Source organism: Schistocerca piceifrons, chromosome 1 (assembly GCF_021461385.2).
Source record: "Schistocerca piceifrons isolate TAMUIC-IGC-003096 chromosome 1, iqSchPice1.1, whole genome shotgun sequence".
Lineage (NCBI taxonomy): Eukaryota > Metazoa > Arthropoda > Insecta > Orthoptera > Acrididae > Schistocerca > Schistocerca piceifrons.
In genome coordinates, this window is record NC_060138.1 from 1,133,961,005 (window position 1) to 1,133,985,093 (window position 24,089).

Consider the following 24,089-nt stretch of genomic DNA (forward strand, 5'->3'; position numbering starts at 1 on the left):
CGACAACGGCTGAGAAGTGCATCTTGGTGCTTTGCCACATTACACCTCTGGCCATGAGCTTTTATTATGCGCAGTATGAATCGAATCTGAATTTCACAATTGGCGGCCTCCCCTTGTTAGTCTCCTTTGAAATACTCTCCGCCACAATTGATACGCCGCTCCCAACTCCGTTTCCACTTTCGGAAGCAGCCTTGGAACGCCTGCTGCTGGATCGCGCGAAGCGCCCTCTGCGAATTTTCTTTTACTTCGTCTAGCGTTGTAAATCTTCGCCCTTTCAATAGGGCTTTCAACTTCGGAAATAAACAAAAGCCAGCAGGGGCCAGGTGTGGAGAGTATGGAGGGTGAGGCAGCACGGTGATTTCGTTTTTTGTGTAATAGCCACGCACCAACAGGGGTGAATATGCGGGTGCCTTATCATCACGTATGAAGCCGAGCATTGTTTCGCCACATTTCGGGCCGTTTCCTTCTCACACTTTCTGGCAGGCGTCGCAACACGTCTCGATAGTACCATCGATTAACAGTTTGTCCCTGCGGCACGAGTTCATGACGAACCAATCCTTCAAAATCAAAGAAAACTATCAGCATTGCTTTGATATGGACTGCACTGTCTCCTTCACCACTGTTCATGAACTGCAGGCACCTCAGTTTGAAATGGGGAAGTGAAATCCGTGTCCGGCGAATAGTGTTGCAGATGAGTGCTGCTACAACCTTTCCCACAGCAATGGCCGCGTATGTCTTCGATATTCCCACGACGACTGCAATCTAGCACTCGTCTGGATGACCTACTCGTTTATGGAACCCAAAATCCTAATCATTCTTTTTGACCTTCAGTTTGGCAGCTTGCATTATCTAAAGGTTCAAATGGCTCTGAGCACTATGGGACTTAACTTCTGTGGTCATCAGTCCCCTAGAACTTAGAACTACTTAAACCTAACTAACCTAAGGACATCACACGCATCCATGCCCGAGGCAGGATTCGAACCTGCGACCGTAGCAGTCGCGCGGTTCCGGACTGAGCGCCTTAACCGCGAGACCACCGCGGCCGGCTCATTGTCTAAAGGCCTAGCGGACATATGAAAGGTGTAATAGTCAGGAAGGTATGGTGGAGGGGAGGGGGGGGGGGGGGGGGGCTGGAGTCATTTTATTGTGTGGTATTCAGCCCGAAGCTTGGTTTGATGCAGCTTTCCACGCTAGTTCATCCCGTGCATTTCTGTTCATTTCCGGGAGGACGAGGTTTCTGGCCATCCTGATTTAGGCTTTCCGTGATTTACTTCAATCTCTCCAGGCAAATGCCGGGATGGTTCTTTTGAAAGGGTAGGCCGATTTCCTTCCCTATGTTTGAAACAAACCGGACAGTGTTCAGTCCCTAATGACCTCCATGTCGACGAGACGTTGAACATTGATCTTCCTTTCTCTGTACCTCTTGTGGCGAGGTAATGTAATCATTGTTCTGGTAAGATGGCTGAAGTTGTAGGTGGTAAATTTACAGTCTATCAGCTACAACTTCAGCCATATTACCGGCAAAATGATTATTCTCAACAAACCATAAGGACATTGGTACTTTATATTTTCTATTTGTAGCATGAGTATGAATATCATTGGTTGTAGTTTAAGACACTAAATTAACCCGAGACGTATGTTTGAAAATTAATTGTATTTTGTTATTTTAAATGGAATGATAAAACAAGTCGAAACAAGGCCCCGGGAGTAGACAACATTCCATTAGAACTACTGACAGCCTTGGGAGAGTCAGTCTTGACAAAACTCTACCATCTGGTGAGCAAGATGTATGAGACAGCCGGAATTCCCTCAGACTTCAAGAAGAATATAACAATTCCAATCCCAAAGAAAGCAGGTGTTGACAGATGTGAAAATTACCGAACTATCAGTTTAATAAGTCACAGCTGCAAAATACTAACGCGAATTCTTTACAGACGAATGGAAAAACCGGTAGAAGCCGACCTCGGGTAAGATCAGTTTGGATTCCGTAGAAATGTTGGAACACGTGAGGCAATACTGACCCTACGACTTATCTTAGAAGAAAGATTAAGGAAAGGCAAACCTACGTTTCTAGCATTTGTAGACTTAGAGAAAGCTTTTGACAATGTTGACTGGAGTACTCTCTTTCAAATTCTAAAGGTGGCAGGGGTAAAATACAGGGAGCGAAAGGCTATTTACAATTTGTACAGAAACCAGATGGCAGTTATAAGAGTCGAGGGACATGAAAGGGAAGCAGTGGTTGGGAAGGGAGTAAGACAGGGTTGTAGCCTCTCCCCGATGTTATTCAATCTGTATATTGAGCAAGCAGTAAAGGAAACAAAAGAAAAATTCGGAGGAGGTATTAAAATCCATGGAGAAGAAATAAAAACTTTGAGGTTGCCGATGACATTGTAATTCTGTCAGAGACAGCAAAGCACTTGTAAGAGCAGTTGAACGGAATGGACAGTGTCTTGAAAGGAGGGTATAAGATGGACATCAACAAAAGCAAAACGAGGATAATGGAATATAGTCGAATTAAGTCGGGTGATGCTGGGGGAATTAGATTAGGAAATGAGACATTTAAAGTAGTAAAGGAGTTTTGCTATTTGGGGAGCAAAATAACTGATGATGGTCGAAGTAGAGAGGATATAAAATGTAGACTGGCAATGGCAAGGAAAGCGTTTCTGAAGAAGAGATATTTGTTAACATCGAGTATTGATTTAAGTGTCAGGGAGTCGTTTCTGAAAGTATTTGTATGGAGTATAGCCATGTATGGAAGTGAAACATGGACGATAAATAGTTTAGACAAGAAGAGAATAGAAGCTTTCGAAATGTGGTACTACAGAAGAATACTGAAGATTAGATGGGTAGTTCACATAACTAATGAGGAGGTATTGGAAAGAGTTGGGGAGAAGAGGAGCTTGTGGCACAACTTGACTAGAAGAAGGGATCGGTTGGTGGGACATGTTCTGAGGCATCAAGGGATCACCAATTTAGTACTGGAGGGCAGCGTGGAGGGTAAAAATCGTAGAGAGAGACCAAGAAATGAATACACTAAGCAGATTCAGAAGGATTTAGGCCAGTAGGTATTGGGAGATGAAGCAGCTTGCACAGGATAGAGTAGCACGGAGAGCTGCTTCAAACCAGTCTCAGGACTGAAGACCACAACAACAACAACAACAACAACTGAAACGGTTTTGAGCGCAAATTTATATGTGTTTACTAATCTATGAAGCGGAAGACAAGATAAAGATCTTTGTTCAGGCTAATTGTTAGAAGTTTCAGTAGATGAGAGGATGTGGTCTGACGGCGTAGCAAGAGGATATTGTTACAAGTGTAAAACATTTCAAATGCGTTCACGTGTGACTGAAATTTGCCAGTAGATATACTACTGTCAAAATTAAACAAACCGAATGGTTATAATATTCTTGTAATCGATTTTCAGTTAGGCTGTGAAACTATGTAAGTTAAAGTGATGTGTGATTCACATACTAGTGTGGTACTTTACAGACATTAAAGTGGAAGTTTGTTAGGTGCTACAGCTCACAACTAGAAACATATGGGGAAATTAATTCTACAGAATAATGCTGGAAATCAAGCGAGTTTCATTCGTAGAGGATTAGTCGCCATTTCCGAGCAGCAATTCAGTAATTGACGTATCCGTATGTGACGTGGTCTTTAGTAATCGGTATGGCGTGTAATTCAGTGAACAGGAACGATGACGTACTTAGAGTTTTAACCACAGCCTCACCATCGATTATTGTTTTATGTGCTGTTCCTCAATTATACCAATTCCTTCAGAAATACACCTAATTTAGACCAGGATCGAACTCCGTTTGTATCCCATTGCAAACATTTACGAAATTTAAACTTTTTTAGCTTCCTGACAATACGCACGGAGTTACTGAAACCTTGTCAAAGGCGTTAATGATGAGCAGTGGAGACCCGGTGGCATTCCAAGGGAATCCCTGGTTTAGCGCTACTAAGGTAGGATTAAAGCTCAGCAATCAGTTCTTATGAAGACTACAGCTGCCGAAACCTCATCCACAAACTTACAGATGAAATTCAAAGTCATTGTAGAGTGCATTTTATGCTGTTCTGTCATTTGTTTCAGTATTTTGGTTATCACGTGCTTGTTTTAAAACAGTAGTGTCATACTAGTACAGTTTGTGAGGTAAAGTTACGTAGTGGTGGCTCCTTGCACATCTCGTGATTTATGTACGATAAATGTGCATAATATGAACCAAAATACTCGTCGGGGTCCGTTTTATTATCTGATATAAGTTTTCTGAATTTACCTTGTAGTTTCGGTATTTATAACGAGATGTGGGTTAAATAATGACGCGCGAACACACTCTTGGGTAAACTACAGATCAGTGTGTTACCATAACCGTTACTCTGTATTCAGTGTCGTCATCTTTGGCAACTCACAATCAAATTAATAATAATCAACTTTGAACGTAACTCAGACCTCGGGATACGCTACACAGCGGTATGTCACAAACAAGCAAGATCTGAGGGAAGGACAACTATTACACTTTTGCCCAACTAACCAGAGGCAGTAAGTTGCAGCTATTATGGGCCCCAAGTAGGCAGGGGCCTCGTAGCCACATTATCCTGTCTGTCGAGGGAAAGCTAACCGTCAGCTGTGTTGGAGTGAAAATATTAAAATAGTTTAGAATCATGTGCGCATAACTGTACAGCATTTTAGACCTCTTTAAATAATAGATCATTGAATTGAAATTGTCTGTTTTTTCGAACGTTTTAAGAATACACATTCTTAATTCCATCGAAGTACACCACATTTTAGGTATCTGAAATTCGCACAAGAGCTTGATTTACTGTTGTCCCCCTATGGTTTGCTGTGCATTCTAACTAATTTGCGCCACAGTATTGTCGGCAGCGATTATTTGGTTGACATTTTTGACGAAGATCGCACTAAATGACGCAGACCACTAAGTAAAAAAGTCGGGCAACTACAACACTCTCACAGTTTTCGTTTGAATTAAGGTTAGTTTTAATTTATCTCATTTACTGCTGTATTATTGATTTTAACCTTCCCTCTACAACGTACGGGCCAAAGTGACCCGAGTGCGACAAATACGCACATGCGTCGGCGGCAGGTGCTGGGGGAGAAGTATATATTTAAAAAATTATATGGTTGGTTCAAATGGCTCTGAGCACTATGGGACTCAACTGCTGAGGTCATTAGTCCCCTAGAACTTAGAACTAGTTAAACCTAACTAACCTAAGGACATCACAAACATCCATGCCCGAGGCAGGATTCGAACCTGCGACCGTAGCGGTCTTGCGGTTCCAGACTGCAGCGCCTTTAACCGCACGGCCACTTCGGCCGGCTAAAAAAAAAAAAAAAATATACTTCATTGTTTTCTGAAATGTTGAAAATGACTCATTGCACAAAAAAATGAGTTGAGTAAAAAATGCTCGAATTGTAGAACATGTCCTGGCATTTCACGCTGTTGACCGAAGATTAAGTTCTGTTAAGAGGGCCTTTACAATATGTTTGTCTACAAAGTTTCCATGCATTTCTATAGATTTTTCATCCACGTTTTAACGTTTAAAGTCGCTTTCTTTGGAAAGAACGCACACCAAGTTTCAGCCATATTGGTCTATTTCTTTGTGTTTGGCATTCGTGTGAATCAGGGAAGTCGAGTGATTGTCAAAAAATGGACAAAAAAGAATTTCGTGTGGTGATTAAACATTACTTTATGAAAGGCAAAACGCCTCAGGAGACTAAAGAGAGCTTGATAAACATTACGGTGACTCTGTGACTCTGCACCTTCGATTAGAACAGTTTATAAGTGGTTTCAAAATTTTCGAAGTGGCCATATGGGCGCAAGTGATGTTGAACGTTCTGGACGCGATGTGGATTTTACGACTCCAGAAATCATTGATACGAGGGTTGTTTTTTAAGTAAGGCCCGTTTTTATTTTTATAAAAAGATACAAATACTTTTGTAAAAAAAACTTTTATTTTCTGATTCTACACACTTTTACCTATTTTTCTACATAGTTGCCTTGTTTATTTAAGCACTTGTCATACCGTACAACTAAGTTTTTAATTCCCTCTTCAAAGAATTCGGTCGCCTGCTCCGACAGCCAAGAGTTCACGGCCGCTTTCACTTCATCGTCGTCATTGAGGCGCTGCCCGCCAAGATGGTGTTTCAGGTACCGGAAAAGGTGAAAATCGCTAGGAGCAAGGTCGGGGCTGTATGGTGCATGGTCCAAAACTTCCCAGCCAAAAGAATCAATCAAATCCCGAGTCTTTTGAGAGGTGTGAGGCCTAGCGTTATCGTGCAGGAGCAAAACTTCTTTTGTCAGCATGCCGCGCCTTTTGTTTTGAATTGCTCTGCGGAGCTTCTTTAGAGTTGCTCAGTAGGCACTTGAGTTGATTGTCGTTCCTCGTGGCATAAAGTCCACTAGCAAAACACCGCGGCTGTCCCAGAACACAGTTGCCACAATCTTGCGCTTTGACAGCGTCTGTTTGGCTTTGACCTTGACGGGTGAGGTTGTGTGTCGCCATTCCATCGATTGTCGCTTGCTTTCGGGAGTGATGTGGGATACCCATGTTTCATCTCCAGTGACAATTTGACTCAACATGTCATCCCCTTCTTCCTCGTAACGAATCAAAAAGTCCAATGAAGTGGCAAATCTCTTCCCTTTATCGTCCTCTGTGAGGAGTCTGGGTACCCACCGAGAACACAGTTTCTTAAAGTTTAGGTTTTCAGACACAATTTTGTACAAAACCGATCTTGAAACTTGTGGAAATTCCAAAGAAAGAGTGGAAATTGTGAATCTTCTGTCCTCACGAATCTTTTTTTCGACTGCAGCCACCAAATCATCAGTGATCACAGAGGGCCGGCCCGAGCGCTCTTCTTCATGGACGTTTTGACGGCCATTTTTAAACTCTCTAACCCATTGACGCACTTTACCTTCACTCATTGCATTCAAGCCATAAACGTATGTTAACTGACGATGAATTTCTGCAGCTGATAGGCTTCTCGCGGTCAAAAAACGTATCACTGACCGTATCTCACACGCGGCGGACGATTCAATAATCGTAAACATTATAAGTAGCACAGCGATGCGTACACGTCAGCTACAGAGCTGCAACTTGCATCAGTGTGAACGGGAAGGATGCCGGCAAGTTCAAATGGCTCTGAGCACTATGGGACTTAACTTCTAAGGTCATCAGTCCCCTAGAACTTAGAACTACTTAAACCTAACTAACCTAAGGACATCACACACATCCATGCCCGAGGCGGGATTCGAACCTGCGACCGTAGCGGCCGCGCGGTTCCAGACTGTAGCGCCTTTAAGGGGAGTTGGAATGCCGGAAAATGGAAAAAATTCACATTTTCAGTTTTTAACCTTATAACTTAATTTGAAATTTTCTGCTTAAAATGGTGCAAAATTTGTTAAGAAATTCCAATTGGAAGTATTTTTATTTAATTTTTCAAAATTACATGTGCGCCCAGCAAAGTTACCCATCTTGTGATTTGTACACATTTAAATCTTCGCATTTCCGAAAACATTACATATAGAAGGCTGTGGATTTCACTCTTCAGTTGTAGAATCTTTGATCCTTCCATAGGTACCATTGTTTTTACGACTAGCTGTGTTTATTGTTCAGTTTTTGATCTGTGAGTGTTTGTTTTGAGCCTCGAGTTTAGTTTGTCGCTCATTTGGAGTTTGTTATCTGTCTTGTTTTGACTTTCAGTGGTGAGTGCGTAGTTTCTACGATGCCTAGGAGTGCATCATTATTTAAAAAGCGAAAGTTTCGCGGTAATAGATTTACAAATAACGTTTGTTCAAGTGATTCTGCTTCAGCACCTGTTGATGCTGGTGAAAGTTCTGACGTTTGTACAGCTGAGATGTGTGAAGGAGACACGCCCACCAGTGCATCAAAAAAGAAGTTATCAAACTGTGCAAGTGAAATTACAGATGAAGCTTCTAATGAACAATATGTTTTAGTCGACTTTCCTGTTTTTACTGAGTTTATGAAGAAATGTTTGTGTTGTAATCTTTGTGGAGGTTCTTTTGATATGAACATAACAAAATCTATAGGACTTTCCTGCAAAATTGCTATAGTTTGTGCCAGTTGTGAAAATGAGACCTGTTTTTGGAGCTCTAAAACATGCAGTAGCAATTTGTTTGAGAGTAATATCAGGCTAATGTATGCAATGAGAGCAATTGGTAAAGGACATACTGCTGCTCAAACATTTTGTGCCATAATGAATCTTCCACCTCCACCTGCTAAAATTGACAATTACACTGAAGTGATAGGAGATGCTGTTCAGTCTGTAGCAGATTTATCAATGAAAGCTGCTGCCAGTGAAGCAAAATATATAAATGAAGGAAACCCAGATATCCCTGTTGCTTTTGATGGAACCTGGCAGAAAAGGGGTCACACATCCAAAAATGCTGTTGCTACTGTTACTAGTGTGGACAGCGGTAAAGTTTTGGACTATGAAGTGCTCACTAAACATTGTTACCATTGTGCATCTGGTAAGATAGAAGCAGCTCACATATGTAGCAAGAATTATGAAGGTACGAGTGGAGGCATGGAGGCTGCCGCTGCTGTGAAAATGTTTAGCAGATCAGAAAAAGAACGGGGAGTATTTTACACAAAATTCCTTGGAGATGGGGACTCCAAGGCATACAAAAGTGTTACAGAATCCATGCCATATGTCAATAAGACAATAACTAAACTAGAATGTGTCGGTCATGTTCAGAAACGAATGGGCACTCGTCTAAGGAAACTGAAACAGAATCTGAAGGACAAAATTTTGTCAGATGGTAAAACCATTAGAGGTCGCCTGTCAGATAAAATTATAAATGAATTACAACAATACTATGGTATGGCAATAAGAAATAATGCAAATAATTTGCAGGAAATGAGACAAGCTGTATGGGCCACATATTTACATCGATCATCAACTGATGATAATCCTCAACATTTTGCTTGTCCAGATGGTCCTCAGTCATGGTGCAATTATAGAAAATCTCAAGCTACTGGGGATCCTTATCACCATAAAAATTATATTCCATTGGCTGTTATGGAAGTAATTAAACCAATATATAGAGACTTGGGGCATCCTGATCTTCTGCGAAAATGTCTTCATGGTTGTACCCAGAATCAAAACGAGTCGTTCAACAACCTCATTTGGACTCGTGTACCTAAGAATGTATTTGTTGGGATAAAAACATTGAAATGGGGAGTCAGTGATGCTGTTATTTCATTCAATGATGGTCATATGGGTAGGCTAAAGGTCATGGCAAGGCTCGGCATTGCTCCTGGTATCAACACCATCAGAGGTCTTCAGCTTCTGGACAGCGTGCGAGTAAGGAAGGCTCAGTATGCAGCTGAATTTAATACAAAAAAAGCAAGGGCAGCAAGGAGAAGAAAGCTTCTAGGTGAAGAAGAAGAACTAGAAGATGACCCTGATTACTCTGCTGGACACTTTTGATAATAGAATAAAAGGTATTTGTGAATTTTCATAATAAATTACTTTAATCGCATTTTCTGGCATTTGACATTTTTAGTGTTACATGTACCTTTATCTCATAAACCACTCAACCAACAACATTCAAATTTTCAGAAATGCTGCAAAACAGTTCAAAGAGGCCACTGAACTAGAATCATGACAAGAACTGGCTTATTCTCTGAACTAGGGAAGTTTATGTTATACTTTTTCCAATAAAAAATGGCTTAATGGTAAAAAATTCATAAATACTATACCAACAAAAAGAAAACATTGGTTCTAGTTCAGTGGGCTCACAATATATGCTGAAAACCTCTGCCAGAATTTCAAAGTTCTGAAGATAATAGTTCCAAAGAAAAAGGTACACAAAGTTAGCAAATTTAACATTGGCGAGATAGGGCATTCCAACTCCCCTTAACCGCTTGGCCACCACGGCCGGTAATGCCGGCAAGTGGCGCGGTGGCTTGTTGCGGCGTCCGCGCGAACTACGGGACTACACGCGCGAACGGCCCTTACTTAAAAAACAACCCTCGTAAAATCCATGATATGGTGACGGATGACAGGAGAGTTAAGGTGCGTCAGATTGTTAGTGCCGTGGGCATCTCGAATGAACGGGTACATAATATTTTGCATAATGATTTGGACATGAGAAAGCTATCCGGAAGATGGGTTCCGCGATTGCTCACGATTGACAAAAAACGGAATCGTGCGAAGTGTTGCAAGGATGATTTGCAGCTGTTCAGGAAGAATCCGCAGGACTTTAAGCGTCGTTTCGTCACTGTGGATGCAACATGGATACATTACTATACTCCTGAGACCAAACACCAACCTAAACAATGGGTTACCAAGGGATAATCTGCACCAAAAAAGGCGAAGACCATGCCTGCGGCCGGAAAGGTTTGGCGACTGTCTTTTGGGATTCGCAAGGGATAATCCTCATCGACTATCTGGAAAAGGGTAAAGGTAAAGCTATTACAGGTGAATATTATTCATCGTTATTGGAACGTTTGAAAACCGAGCTGCAAGAAAAACTCCTGCGACTGGACCCCAAAAAATGTCCTTTTCCATCACGCCAATACACCAGCACATACCTCAGCAGTTGTGGTCGCAAAATTAATGGAAATAGGACTCCAATTCGTTTCACATCCCCACTGTTCTCTAGACTTGGCACCCTCGGACTACTATTTGTTCCCCAATTTGAAGAAATGGCTGGCGGGACAAAGATTTTGCAGCAACTAATAGCTATTTTGCGGACTTGGACAATTCCTATTATTCGGCCAAATTAAAACAATGTTGGACGAAGCGTATAAGTCTGAAAGGAGACTATGTCGAAAAATATAAAAAGGTTTACCCCAAACATGTAAGCAGTTTCTATTTTTGCACGTACTTTTCAAACTCCCCTCGTACACTTGGACAAAGCTACCAGTTAAGTAAAGCTTCTGTTTACTGTACTTACTTGTTCGCTAATCATTTCTGCTCCTGTTCAGCTTTCCTACTGCAACAGCTGCTGCACTATTCTGTACTCCAACTGTCCTTACTGTTGTGTGTGAAGTAGTACACAACAGTGCGCCTAACAACAATGGACGGTCCATTGGCACAATTTTCTTTTTTTCAGATGAGCGTTGTTCTAGTTAAGCTATCGGTACCTGACTGGGCCTTCAGGAAAAACGAGTGATCCTAGGATAATGAAACTTTGTGCAAACATTTTGTGAGTTAACGAGCATTTCGCTCTCATTTAAGAATATGGCCACAAGAGTCAGCCCCCAGGAATTGTGAAACGAACCCTGTCGTCCAGGACCGTGTACTACAAGGAGCGCAGTTTCGCCACGAGATGGGGAAATTCACAGACGTCTATTGTGCTGAATGAGGTCTAAGCGCTGTAGTGTGCGAGTGAGACAGACGAGAACCTACGTCATAGGGAAATCCAGGGAAGCATAGCAGTGTTAAATATGGCGGACCTAAGATCGGCCATTAAGGAAAACATTTATGAAAACTATTTAATTCTGTAGTAATTCAGGGAATTAAGCCACAGTAATTTTAAGCTACCATCCTTCATAAGTGTTCATGGTGAGCCCAATAAAACTTGAATAGTGATCATATCTATAATAGTTTAGGATTTACTGTTAAAGTGAAATTCACAAGTTATGTAACAAAGACCTGAATGCTAAAATATTAACGCTTTAGTCGATCTAAACGATCGACATTTAATATCGAAGCGCATCATTAAAATTACAAACGTCGTAAATATCAACTCTGTAACTTCATTTGTTTAAAATATATAGCAAATTTTAAATTATCAGTATTTTCTGTTAAGCATGTTCAAATGTGTGTGAAATCTTATGGGACTTAACTGCTAAGGTCATCAGTCCCTAAGATTACACAATACTTAACCTAAATTACCCTATTGACAAACACACACATCCATGCCCGAGGGAGGACTCGAACCTCCGCTGGGACCAGCCGCACAGTCCCTGACTGCAGCGCCCAAGACCGCTCGGCTGATCCGGCGCGGCTCCACACAAAAAGCGTTGAACGATGACAATGTGACACCTTATTAAATCATTAGGTAATAGAATATGTGTTGTAAAGTTTAATGCATAATGCTTACTTTTGCTCTTTATTTATTTATCAGAAAGCACATTGGTGCAAGGCTACTGGCCGTGGCATTCGAAGTTAAGAAGGAAATTGTATTGGTTTTATGTAAGAGAATTTTACGTTTATTATGTAATGGATATTATTGTTATCTTATTTAGAACGTGAAAGTGGTCAAGCTTTGATTATTTAAATATGTTAAAATGTCAAGTAATGTAGAATAAGCTGTAGCCAATCAGATGGATGGCTTCAGGAAAGGGAACTGCGCTAGTCAGTTGAGCGAGGATGTTCGGTGCACGAGAAACGCGTAAACGTACCGTTCGGATGGAGACGCGACAGTCGTCATAGGCAGCTAGGAAGTGAAACGACTTAGAGAATTTCACCTGGAGTGAACTCTTCACGTAAATATCGAGGTGGAGTGTTGTGTTTCGCGATGAGATTGTGAATGAATGATCGAACTGTGTCAAATGGGTATGCGCTCGAGTGTAACAGTAACTCTAAATAGGACCACTTTCGCTATTAGTTTGCTTTCTGAATAATCATTATTCTAACTAGATCGCAGCTGTGTGGCCTACATAATTTATGGGTCGTTAATTTATTTACCGATATTATTATTACTGTTATTATATTTTATGTTAACTTTGTATTTCGCAAACTTGCCATAAGTGTCTAATTTAGGGCGTGTAATGCGACACGTGCGGTTCAACCCCTAGACGGGTTTGAGCCAAGACATTTTGACGAAGAGGAACCGCATGTGAGCCCGAACATCTTTGGGATATTAGCTCGCAATTTATAAGGGCATGCAGAAGAGAAATAACGAATACACCATTGAAAGAAACGCATTTTATTTTCTACATGAGGGGGTAACACTTGTTAATAGCATACAATGTTTACATTTCAGGTTACAAACTTTGCTCAATGTCACTACTATTCCATCCATGACAGTCTGGAACCGCAATAGAAGTGGACGAATTTTATTTGAAATCTGGTAGCCAGAAAAAAACTTGTTTGTGAAGCTGCATGAATAGACTAAAAAAAACATGTTCCTTAATGTTAACACTAATCGTTTAAACTGACTCGTTCCACATCATTTCGATAAAAGACTTGTTCAAGTGATATAGGGAACGTTAACCAACCACTGGTGCCCGACTTTTTGACCAAAGTACCGTGGAATGTTAAGGTGTTGTGCCAGCTTGAAGATAGCACTTGCGCCCAGCGCAATTTCTGGGGCCGTCGGACTCTCCGTAGAATAGTTCTCAAATCGCGAATTAATTTGATTTTCCAAACCTTGTTCTTCAACCCCAGTGCGGAAAGAGGACCTCTCCGTGCTTCTTTAACGCGTCGATACTCGCGAATAGCAGTAACACTGCTGCAGTTGTTGTGATAAAACAGCTTTACGGGGCAAGTAAAGCCCCGCTACCTTGTCCAGATCCGTGTTGATTTTCTACAACTGTAATGGGTACTAGACTTGGCCACTGTTTCTATGTTTCGATACAGTGTATCGATACGTGGAACTGTTTCAGTGTTTCGGAACGGCTATGGTTCACTGTTTCGAAACAGTGGTGTTTCATTCCGCACCTGTCTCGGATCTCGAGCCAGACACAGAAACTGTATCGTTGTTTCAAAATAAGACTGTTTCATTCCACCTGTGCCTGGAACGGACTAATTGTATCGAAACAGTGATGTTTCATTCCGCTCTGTGTCGGACGAGATTCGGGCTCGGCACAGGTACTGAAACACAACATACCACTTCATGAAACACTTTCAAGAGGTCGAAATCTTTTGACAAGCAATAGCATGAAGCTTAAGATATCCGAAAATAAAGCTTCGTTTCTAGCTGACTGTCCTATTCCGAAATGGCGTAACATCTGCTTTATAAACACTAACCAAACAATAAAACAACGCATACTATTCACATTCAAAATAATAAATATGTGAAAATCATTCAGTTAAATTACACTTTTTTTATAACATACGCTTCTCTGGTCATGTACAGAAATCATATTAAGAAACGCAAGTAAGACTACAACATTTTAAATAAAAAAAGGCGTAGAGTGACAGTTATTAGACATGTACATAAATTTGATGTAGGTATAATTGCAAGCAATCTGTTTGACATATCACTGATAGTGTAATGGTGAACGGGAAGCATCGTAAATTTATAGTAACGGTTCGACACACCTTGAAACACAAAAAAAAATTTCTGTTATATTTTGTTATTTATTCGAATTATTTGGTGTTACTTGTGAGTCTATAGTCACTGTGTCTATTATCCACAATGATTCCCTTTGTGTGCATGGAAATTAGTACGATTGTTATATTAACCATACTAATGGAATGTGGGAATCCCAGTAGCATATCCGTTGTTTCTGCAGTTTGCTCCCACCTCCAGTTCCGTTCGTGGTGGTTCTTCTGTCTTCAGCTTCTGTCCTCAGCCAATTGAAAAGTATGAAAGTCACACGACACGAAAGCAGCGCATTTGCTGAAGGAAATACGAAACTGCCAAGACGCCTAAGTGATAGTTTCATACTTTCTACGATATGATTAGCGCTCTCGCACCTCATTTATGTTTATGTGGACATAGTTATACAGTAGACATTCAAGATGATAAAATGTGTAGATTTATTAGATTACAAAGCACAAACTGTTTCACTGTTTCGAAACAGTGTATCGAAACATTACATCGTACTGTTTCATTAGTTTCGAAACAGTTACGTGTTTCAGTTTGCCCACCTCTAATGGGTACTGATGCTTGTGTTTCAACACTACGTCGCCGTACCAGTATCGGCACCTAACGGCAAACCACGACACTAGCACTACTAACAACGCAAGTCCAGCAACGCACAGTCCGAACATTATTTCTGTAACGTTTTCTGTTGGGAAAACCAAAAAAGTCGCCAGGCAGCATATTGGAACATACGTGGAGTTCGGTTCCGTTATCTAACGCCTTCTGTACGACAGCATTCTGTTACGTCAAAATACCTGAGGACTCTTGCCGGTCTTCTATCTTCACGTGAAAGTCACTGCAGAGGTTTCAGCCAAAGTATTAGTGAACAGTACAGGGGTACCACAAAACCCAGGGTGATCTGGTCAATTGCAGATACAGTGTATTAAAATCATTCAGGTTCACGTCCCACGAATTAGTTTAAATTTAAAACGTTTTTCATTTTACACTCGCTCTCACGCTTGTCACTATCTTGTTTTGTCCGGAGTTACCGAGTAAACTGTGGAGTGGGTAGGGTCTTTTTAAAGGCACCAGTGCTCGTGGCTTTTCGCAGAAAGACACACATGGAGGCGGCAAATGGAGGACGTGACGTAACTGCTTCCGATGACCCATTTAACTTTGCGTTCATCATATTCGGCCTGCCTCTTAGCGTATGGCTCTTTACGTATGGCTCTTGATGAATGACGACATAGTGAAGATGGCAATTATCTGTCCGACACAGTTAAACAACGAGGTGCAGTAGTTTAATTTCTGCTTGTTATTCAAGCTGTTTTGATTGACGGAAGACGGTTTCCATCGATCAGCAAATACATAAAAATAATTATAATAATTATCATTCATTACGTACATGCGGAACAACTTTTCGAAGGACGAAAACTAATTTTTGGAAACCGCTGTATTTTTTATTCGCAACAGCAGAACAGATTTAGCTAACACGATTATATGTCGATTTCCCAAGCCTGTTGCTTAACACTAAGGTGTTTGTAAATGTACTGTTCCGATTTCGTCAGCACGATGAAATGAGATTGTCAGAACCTCTGTAAAATTGTTCATAAACAGAGGGTACGATTTTCTTGTGGATTTCAGTGAACCCTTTAGAAGAAAATAATATTTATAAGTCTTACCCACAACAGTAAATCCATGGGAAACTGTTTTGTTACACCCGGTTATATTATGCACGTTGCGGAAAAAGAGCGAAGCGAAAAATGGTCGAAATTATCACACTAGGCTTGGAATGACTTAAGAATTTCCTAACCAGTGAACACACTTTTTAATCCTGTACATAGAATTAGGGTATATTTTGTCACCAGCCATGGATTCTGTGGGAAAGAAAAGAAGTTGTTTCCAAACATTTATGTTTTGACAATTGAATAACTACATCAGCGTTCATTTCTCCCTTCCCAAATTATAAAGAAAAAAAAACTACAAATCGCCAGTTAAATAAAGGGAATTAATAGCTTCTTGGTCGGTCCAATTTTACTAATTTTCCTTCAGAAAATCACTTCGTCCGCTTTAGCCAACGATTTAAGAAGTAAGTAGCAGCTTAACGATCTAATCACGACCCAAAAGTGGTAAAACGTTTACATAAAGCCGAAAACCGATTGTGGAAGCTTAAACTCTAGCAACCAGAACCGCACTTCCATATGGAGTGTTACACAAGCAACCAGAAACGTATCTGGGAAATCGGTTTTTGAAAAACCAAATTTCAGAACCCATTTAAACGTAGTGATTATAAGAATCTGATTAATGCACATAAGAAATGTGCCTAAAGATTATTCATGGATTCTTGATTGCCACGCACTGTGTTGTCCGATTTGTGATGTAAATCTCAGCAAAACTGCGAAGCCCCTCTTGTTGTGTGCTGCACGTGACTGATTGCGTGCTAGAATTCTAATTTATTATTTTTTTAACAGACGAGAAAAATATGCTAATGTTCCCAAACAAAATTTGCAGATAGTGTCTTACGGAGAAAAAGAAAAAAATGAAGTGATTCGCTCACCATTGATGCAAATGTGGAGTGCAAAGCACAGTCGGTACAGTAATACCCACTTTGTTGAGTCAGCGTGTAGTCTGTAGTGTGTTCCTTGAATGCGGTGCAATGAGTTCTTTTGGCACTTTACAAACAGCATTTCTGATAATTCTCGAATGGTGTGTTTTGAGCAACGGATGTGCAGGCGACAAAGTTTTTATAGGTTTCGATATACATGATTAAAGGAATCTGTTTCAACTAAACGAATACTGTACTCAAATTCATGTTTTACAAGGCGTAATCACAACTAGCGGTAGATCAGCACCTCACAAATACAGAAAGACTGGAGAAATGTAATTCGAAGTAGGTGTGAAGTTCGATTCTGATTCTTTTATTTGTTGTAACAAAACAAATAAAATATAAAAGAAGCTACCTAAAACCCATGTTTCTTCAGCTTTCATGGTACTTTTTGATTACCTTAAATGTGATTGTCGAATGCTAAAGTGAAAATTACGTTATCTGTTATAGTCTATTTGTCACATATCATTAGGTTTTTAGATTCATTGGGGTCATCTTGTCACGGAAAGTACTTATTACTTGACAGCCTTGTTAAGAGGACACTCAAGGCGACGACGTCTCCTGATGCGGCGTGATTTGTTTCCGGGCGTGTTGAGGTCAGAGCGCAGACGACACGCGCAGTGGTGTGCAGCTGTGCTGCCAAGTTCTTTGCTTCCACGCTGGAGCGGACAGCGTGGAACATTGCTCAGCTTCGCATGACGTCACCGGTCTTGCGCAAGTCCACGAAAAAAGGGAACGTTGCTCTCTACTCGTGGCCAGAGAAGCTAAATGCTTTTAACACAAATGTATCAGATTAAAAGGCGTTGCTTCGACATTACTGCCTTTTAAGACAGCTTATTCATTTGGAAATTACCTCTATTTTTACCTTTCGTTACTTTGCGCAAGGTAGATGGTACACCAAACACCAGTACTTACGACACGGCAGAACACAGCATTAAACAAAATCAGTATTCTATTTTACAAAAAGTACGTAGAATATATACAATACATAAAAGTTGTTGTTTGTTGTTGTGGTCTTCAGTCCAGAGACTGGTTTGATGCACCTCTTCATGCTACTCTATCCTGTGCAAGCTTCTTCATCTCCCAGTACCTACTGCAACCTACATCCTTCTGAATCTGTTTAGAGTATTCATCTCTTGGTCTCTCTCTACGGTTTTTACCCTCCACGCTGCCCTCCAATGCTAAATTTGTGATCCCTTGATGCCTCAGAACATGTCCTACCAACCGGTTCCTTCTTCTCGTCAAGTTGTGCCACAAACTCCTCTTCTCCCCAATTCTATTCAATACCTCCTCATTAGTTATGTGATCTACCCATCTAATCTTCAGCATTCTTCTGTATCACCACATTTCGAAAGCTTCTATTCTCTTCTTGTCTAAACTATTTATCGTCCGTGTTTCACTTCCACACATGGCTACACTCCATACAAATACTCTCAGAAACGACTTCCTGACACTTAAATCTATACTCGATGTTAACAAATTTCTCTTCTTCAGAAATGCTTTTCTTGCCAGTCTACATTTTATATCCTCTCTACTTCGACGATCATCAGTATTTTGCTCCCCAAATAGCAAAACTCCTTTACTACTTTGTCTCATTTCCTAATCTAATCCCTTCAGCATCACCCGACTTAATTCGACTACATTCCATTATCCTTGTTTTGCTTTTGTTGATGTTCATCTTATACCCTCCTTTCAAGACACTGTCCATTCCGTTCAACTGCTCTTCCAAGTCCTTTGCTGTCTCTGACAGAATTACAATGTCATCGGCGAACCTCAATTCTAGAACTACAATATGTAATTAACATTCACTGAGGGAAAGAATCGCAACACCAAGAAGGAGTTGTGCGACAAAACGAAAGTTGATAGGCCTGTTTCTACATCTGAAAGCTGATGTCTACTAGCGCCACTATGTGGATGCAAATCATGTTTCGTTTATATACACGCTGTAACGGTCGTGCCCGTTAGTTACCTTTGAGATTGGACGTGGTGAGTTGATGTTAGTCAAGAGTGCCTTTAAGGCGTCAAAGACACCATTATCAACACCTCGCTGAGTTTGAAGGAGGTCGTGTAATAGGTCTACGAGAAACTGGATGTTCCTTCTGTGATACCGCAGAAAGACTTGTGAAGAATGCAGCCACTGTACGACTGATGGCAGCAGTGGCCACGAGAACTTACGGTTGCAGGAAGCCCGGGCTCCATAGGGCACGTGGCACTACCGACAGGAAAGACCGTCGGTTCGGCGTATGTCTCTGGTCCATCTATCTACATCTGCAGCAGCAATTTAAGCAGCAGTTGGCCCTGCAGGAGGTCACACGCATCCTGGCCCAACGAGCGCGCAACGTCATCCGACATGCTAGCTCAGCTGAAGTCAAATGGGCCATCATGCATACCACCGCTAGGAAGGCCCCTGGTCACGATGGCATTCAAAACCGTGTCCTCCAGGAGTTCACGGACAAAGCATTAGACTACCTCACACACATCAAGAATGCCATACTCAAACACCAACACTTCCCCGCCTTTTGGAAGACGGCCAGGTCCTGATGTTCAGGAAGCTGGGGAAAGATCACTCCCTCCCACAAAATTATCGACCCATCAGTCTGCTGAGCACGCTCAGCAAGATCGTTGAGAAGGTAATACTAAAACGACTCACCAGGCACTGTATCACAATTCGGTTTCAGGAATCACCACTCGACCACACAACAACTCCTCCGCGTCGTTGAATACATAACACACGGATACAACACAAACAAAGCAACTGGGGTGGTGTTCCTGGACATCGAAAAGGCTTTCGATCGTCTATGGCACAACGGCCTTATACGCAAACTCAGCGACGCAGGGTTCCCCGACGGGCCCGCACGTCTCATACACTCATATCTCACGGACAGGAGTTTCAACACCGACATGCAGGACAAACAATCGACACGACCTGGTATCCAGGCAGGAGTACCCCAAGGAAGCATCCCAGGGCCCTTACTGTTTAACCTCTACATTAACGACCTCCCAGCTACACACAACACGACGGTGGGAATCTACGCGGATGACACTGCCATCCTTGCGCAAGATCGGAAGCCGTCAAACATTAACTCACGTCTGCAGACTGCACTCAGAGCGGCAGAGCCTTGGCTGGTGAAATGGCGTGTTAGAGTAAACGTCGAAAAGTGCGAAGCCGTTCTGTTCACTAGAAGACCGAAGCAACTGGGCAAACATCAGCACTGCAACCCAATAACACTACACACACGCCCAATACGTTTCCGCGAGTAGGTCAAATACCTCGGTCTCTGGCTGGACCGGTAACTACTCTGCGGGGACGACACTCAACATGTGACCAACAAAGCAAACGCGAGGCTCAAACAACTCTACCCTATGCTTAACAGGCGTAGCACACTGAATAGGAGGGTGTCTAGGTCCATGTACATGACACTTATTCGACCCCTGATGACGTGCCGGCCGGTGTGGCCGTGCGGCTCTAGGCGCTTCAGTCTGGAACCGCGTGACCGCTACGGTCGCAGGTTCGAATCCTGCCTCGGGCATGGATGTGTGTGGTGTCCTTAGGTTAGTTAGGTTTAAGTAGTTCTAAGTTCTAAGGGACTGGTGACCACAGTCCCATAGTGCTCAGAGCCATTTGAACCAATTTGAACCTGATGACGTACGCAGCCCCATCTGGGGATACACTGCGCCCACAGGCTTGCGCCGTCTGCAGCTCATACAGACCAAAGCACTCAGAATCATAAGCAACGCTCCGCACTACACACGCACCGCGGACCTTCACCGGGAATATCGGCTAGATACCATTTTGCACGTATTCCAAAAACTCTCCACACGACTGTACAATAACACGAGACACTCGCGCATCCCATTTATCCTTTCTCTGGGTAACTACGACCACAACCACAGATGGAGACATAGTAGACCAAAGACCCTATTGGCAAGGAACTAAACATCTATGGTCCATAGCACGCTAAGACGACAGTACTGGCGAGCCTCTGCAACACAGCTACTACTGGTAACCCCAGATGCTCGACCCGCCGAAAAACAGGCAACCGCAGGGAAACCGTACTGTACACAGCACGCAAATCAGCCCCCCCCCCCCCTACACTGTGAGCTGATCTATCACCGATCGCCCACTAATGTACAACGACCTTGAACTGTTACAGGGACGCAGCAACTGCAGCAAGCCCCACAACAAGCTTCCGCAACGACAAAGGTAACGATGCACGATACCTCGCACTAACATTAACCACACCTTGCATGCACTGTCGCAGCTGCAAACCGCTACTGCCCATACTCCCCTTCCTACTGTCGCAGAGGTTTTTTTCCCTTGGCGCTTGCCTTGGCACTTTTTTCCCTCTGCCCTTACAACCGTTACCTTTCTATCGCTTTCGTCCACTTTCTATCTCATGATGGACCATGTTAATGAGTAATCTTACCCAGACACATGGATAACATAACTTTTGGTTTGGTCACCACGTTGGTGTGGGCGTGGAGGGGCCGCATCCTTTTGGCACTACAGTAACACAACGAACTGTTACAAATCGGTTACTGCAAGGACTGCTCCGAGCCAGACTCCCTGTAGCGTGTACTCCACGTCACGTAATACCTACGGCTTCACGCAAGTATGTTTCCTTTTTTTCCGCCGCTTTTCATCCAAACACACACACACAATCCAATTGTGATACTGGCAACTGCAGGGCATAATAACAAGTTGTTATCCGCCATTTTGAACTTAGACGAAAAATATGACAACAGTGTAATACCCCTTTTTTGCGTCACGTCAAAGAAATTTGACTAATATTTGATCATATTTCTTTGTGAAAGATATATGATAGTGTAACACCAGCCTAACATTGCTCTCCAATACTGATCACAACTCTACGCAGTGCTCGTTGAACAGAATTACACAGCACACAACGCGGCAAAATGTGTTCGTTTTCTTCCATATTTAGCGGCTTCTTAAGCGCAATAGATTACACCCTTAAAAAGGTGCTGCTACATCACCTCCTCCGTGCTTTTCGTTTAACACTACACGTGACGACCGGTTAGGTTCTCCAGGCATTCACCAAACCACCGGATTTCCACAGGGTGTAACGTGATTCATGGCTCCAGATCAGTCTTTGCAGTGATCCACTCTTCGGTTGCGTCGCGCTTTACAACATCTCAACCGTAGCTGACTACAGAAATGAGGAGCTGCTGGGCCATTCTAACCCATCCTTTTTAACTCTCTGCGCGCAGTCATTGTGCTAGGTGGACTGCTGGTAGCGTTTTGGAACTCACGAGTGACTCCTTCGGCTGATTTTATGCGACTTTTTACAATCAGTCTCCGCAAAGCTCGACTTTTCCGTCCGTTGGTACATAAGATCCACTTGGTATCTGTTTAGCTGCGGTTGTTCCTGAGCATTTCCACTTCACGATAACATCACAAATAGTCGAAAATGGTTCAAATGGGTCTAAGCACTATGGGACTTAACATCTGAGGTCATCAGTCCCCTAGACTTAGATCTACTTAAACCTAACTAACCTAAGGACATCGCACACATCCATGCCCGAGGCAGGATTCTAAAAATGGTTCAAATGGCTCGGAGCACTACGGGACTTAACTGCTGAGGTCATCAGTCCCCTAGAACTTAGAACTACTTAAACCTAACTAACCTAAGGACATCACACACATCCATGCCCGAGGCAGGATTCGAACCTGCGACCGTAGCGTCCCGCGAATCCAGACTGTAGCGCCTAGAACCGCTCGGCCACCATGGACGGCGCAGGATTCGAACCTGCGACCGTAGCAGCAGTGCGGTTCCGGACTGAAGCGCCTAGAACCGCTCGGCCCCAGCGGTCGGCGCACAAATAGTCGACCTGCGCAGATTTAAAAGGACTGAAATGTCCCTGATGGTTTTCTTACTAAGGTGGCATCCACTGACGTAGCCTAGGTTCGAAGTCACTCCTTTTATACTGGCGGGTTTGCCTCTCATGCCATTTGGCGGTCAGTTCTGCTGTACATAGGGCTGTCCGGATACTTCTGACCAGATAGTGTATTCCTAAAACAAAAACCAAATTCTTGTTTCAAAAATTAGGAAGAAAATATACTAAATATCTATCAACATTGTACTGGTGCTTTTCACCAACAAGTGAATTGGTGGGCGTTAATGTTTCAGGCCAAGGAGTAGGTTTAGTCTTTGTGGATTCTCCCCCAGAGCCAACAAAATCAGCCACCAGGACAGCACTGCAGTAGCGTACCGTACAACTGCCCCTCCACTACTACCTCTTCAAGTGACATCCCAGATATGTGACGTTGGGAGCCACCGGACAATCGAAAATGACAGTTTATAAAGGAAGAGCTTCACCAGTGCACAGCGCTGAAGAGGAGCGCAGCAGGGCGCGCGAAACGTCGGCAATTTACCTGTTTTAGTAGTTACAATGACGCAGCCCAACACCCAAAATTATTTTGTCCACGCAGCAGTCACTGGAAATCTATAGCAAGTAACATTTACTTTACAATTAGGTAGAAAACTGCAGTGAGGATTCTCATAAAAGATATGACATGTATTCATTAAAAAGTTTGATACTAGCGCTCCTGATGAACTCGAGACTTTCAAATGTGGGTGAACATATACCAGAGAAAATTATGAAAAGCAAAAGAATTCGTTTGTTTAGTACAAGCGAAGAGAAAAAGGAACCAAGAATAATTTACACAAACTGCAATGTTGCTTAGGTGTAGATCCATTTTTCAGACTGTACTATAAAAATCAGTGATTAAATTTGTATACCATGTGAATAGAAGCTCATCTACAAATGTTTCGCCGGCTGGTGTAGCCGAGCGGTTCTAGGCGCTTCAATCTGGAACAGCGCGACTGCTACGGTCGCAGGTTCGAATCCTCCCTCCGGCATGGATGTGTGTGATGTCCTTAGGTTAGTTAGGTTTAAGTAGTTCTAAGTTCTAGGGGACTGATGACCTCAGATGGTAAGTCCCATGGTGCTCAGAGTCATTTGAACAAATGTTTCTTAATTTTCTATAATGTCAATTTTTATAAAAAAAAATTCTAAAAAGACTAATAGTATCGCCTCCGGATCCATGGGAAGCCATAAATTTAAAAAAAAATAGTGCCAAAGTTGAATTAAAAAAAAAAAGTTTTCTGCACTGTGAGATATAGAGATGGTCGATAGCGAGGTATTAAATCCTCAACTGTCACTTGCACTAAATGTTACGTGGAGGGAAGTATCAGCCTGTGATATTGGTAAGTGATGAC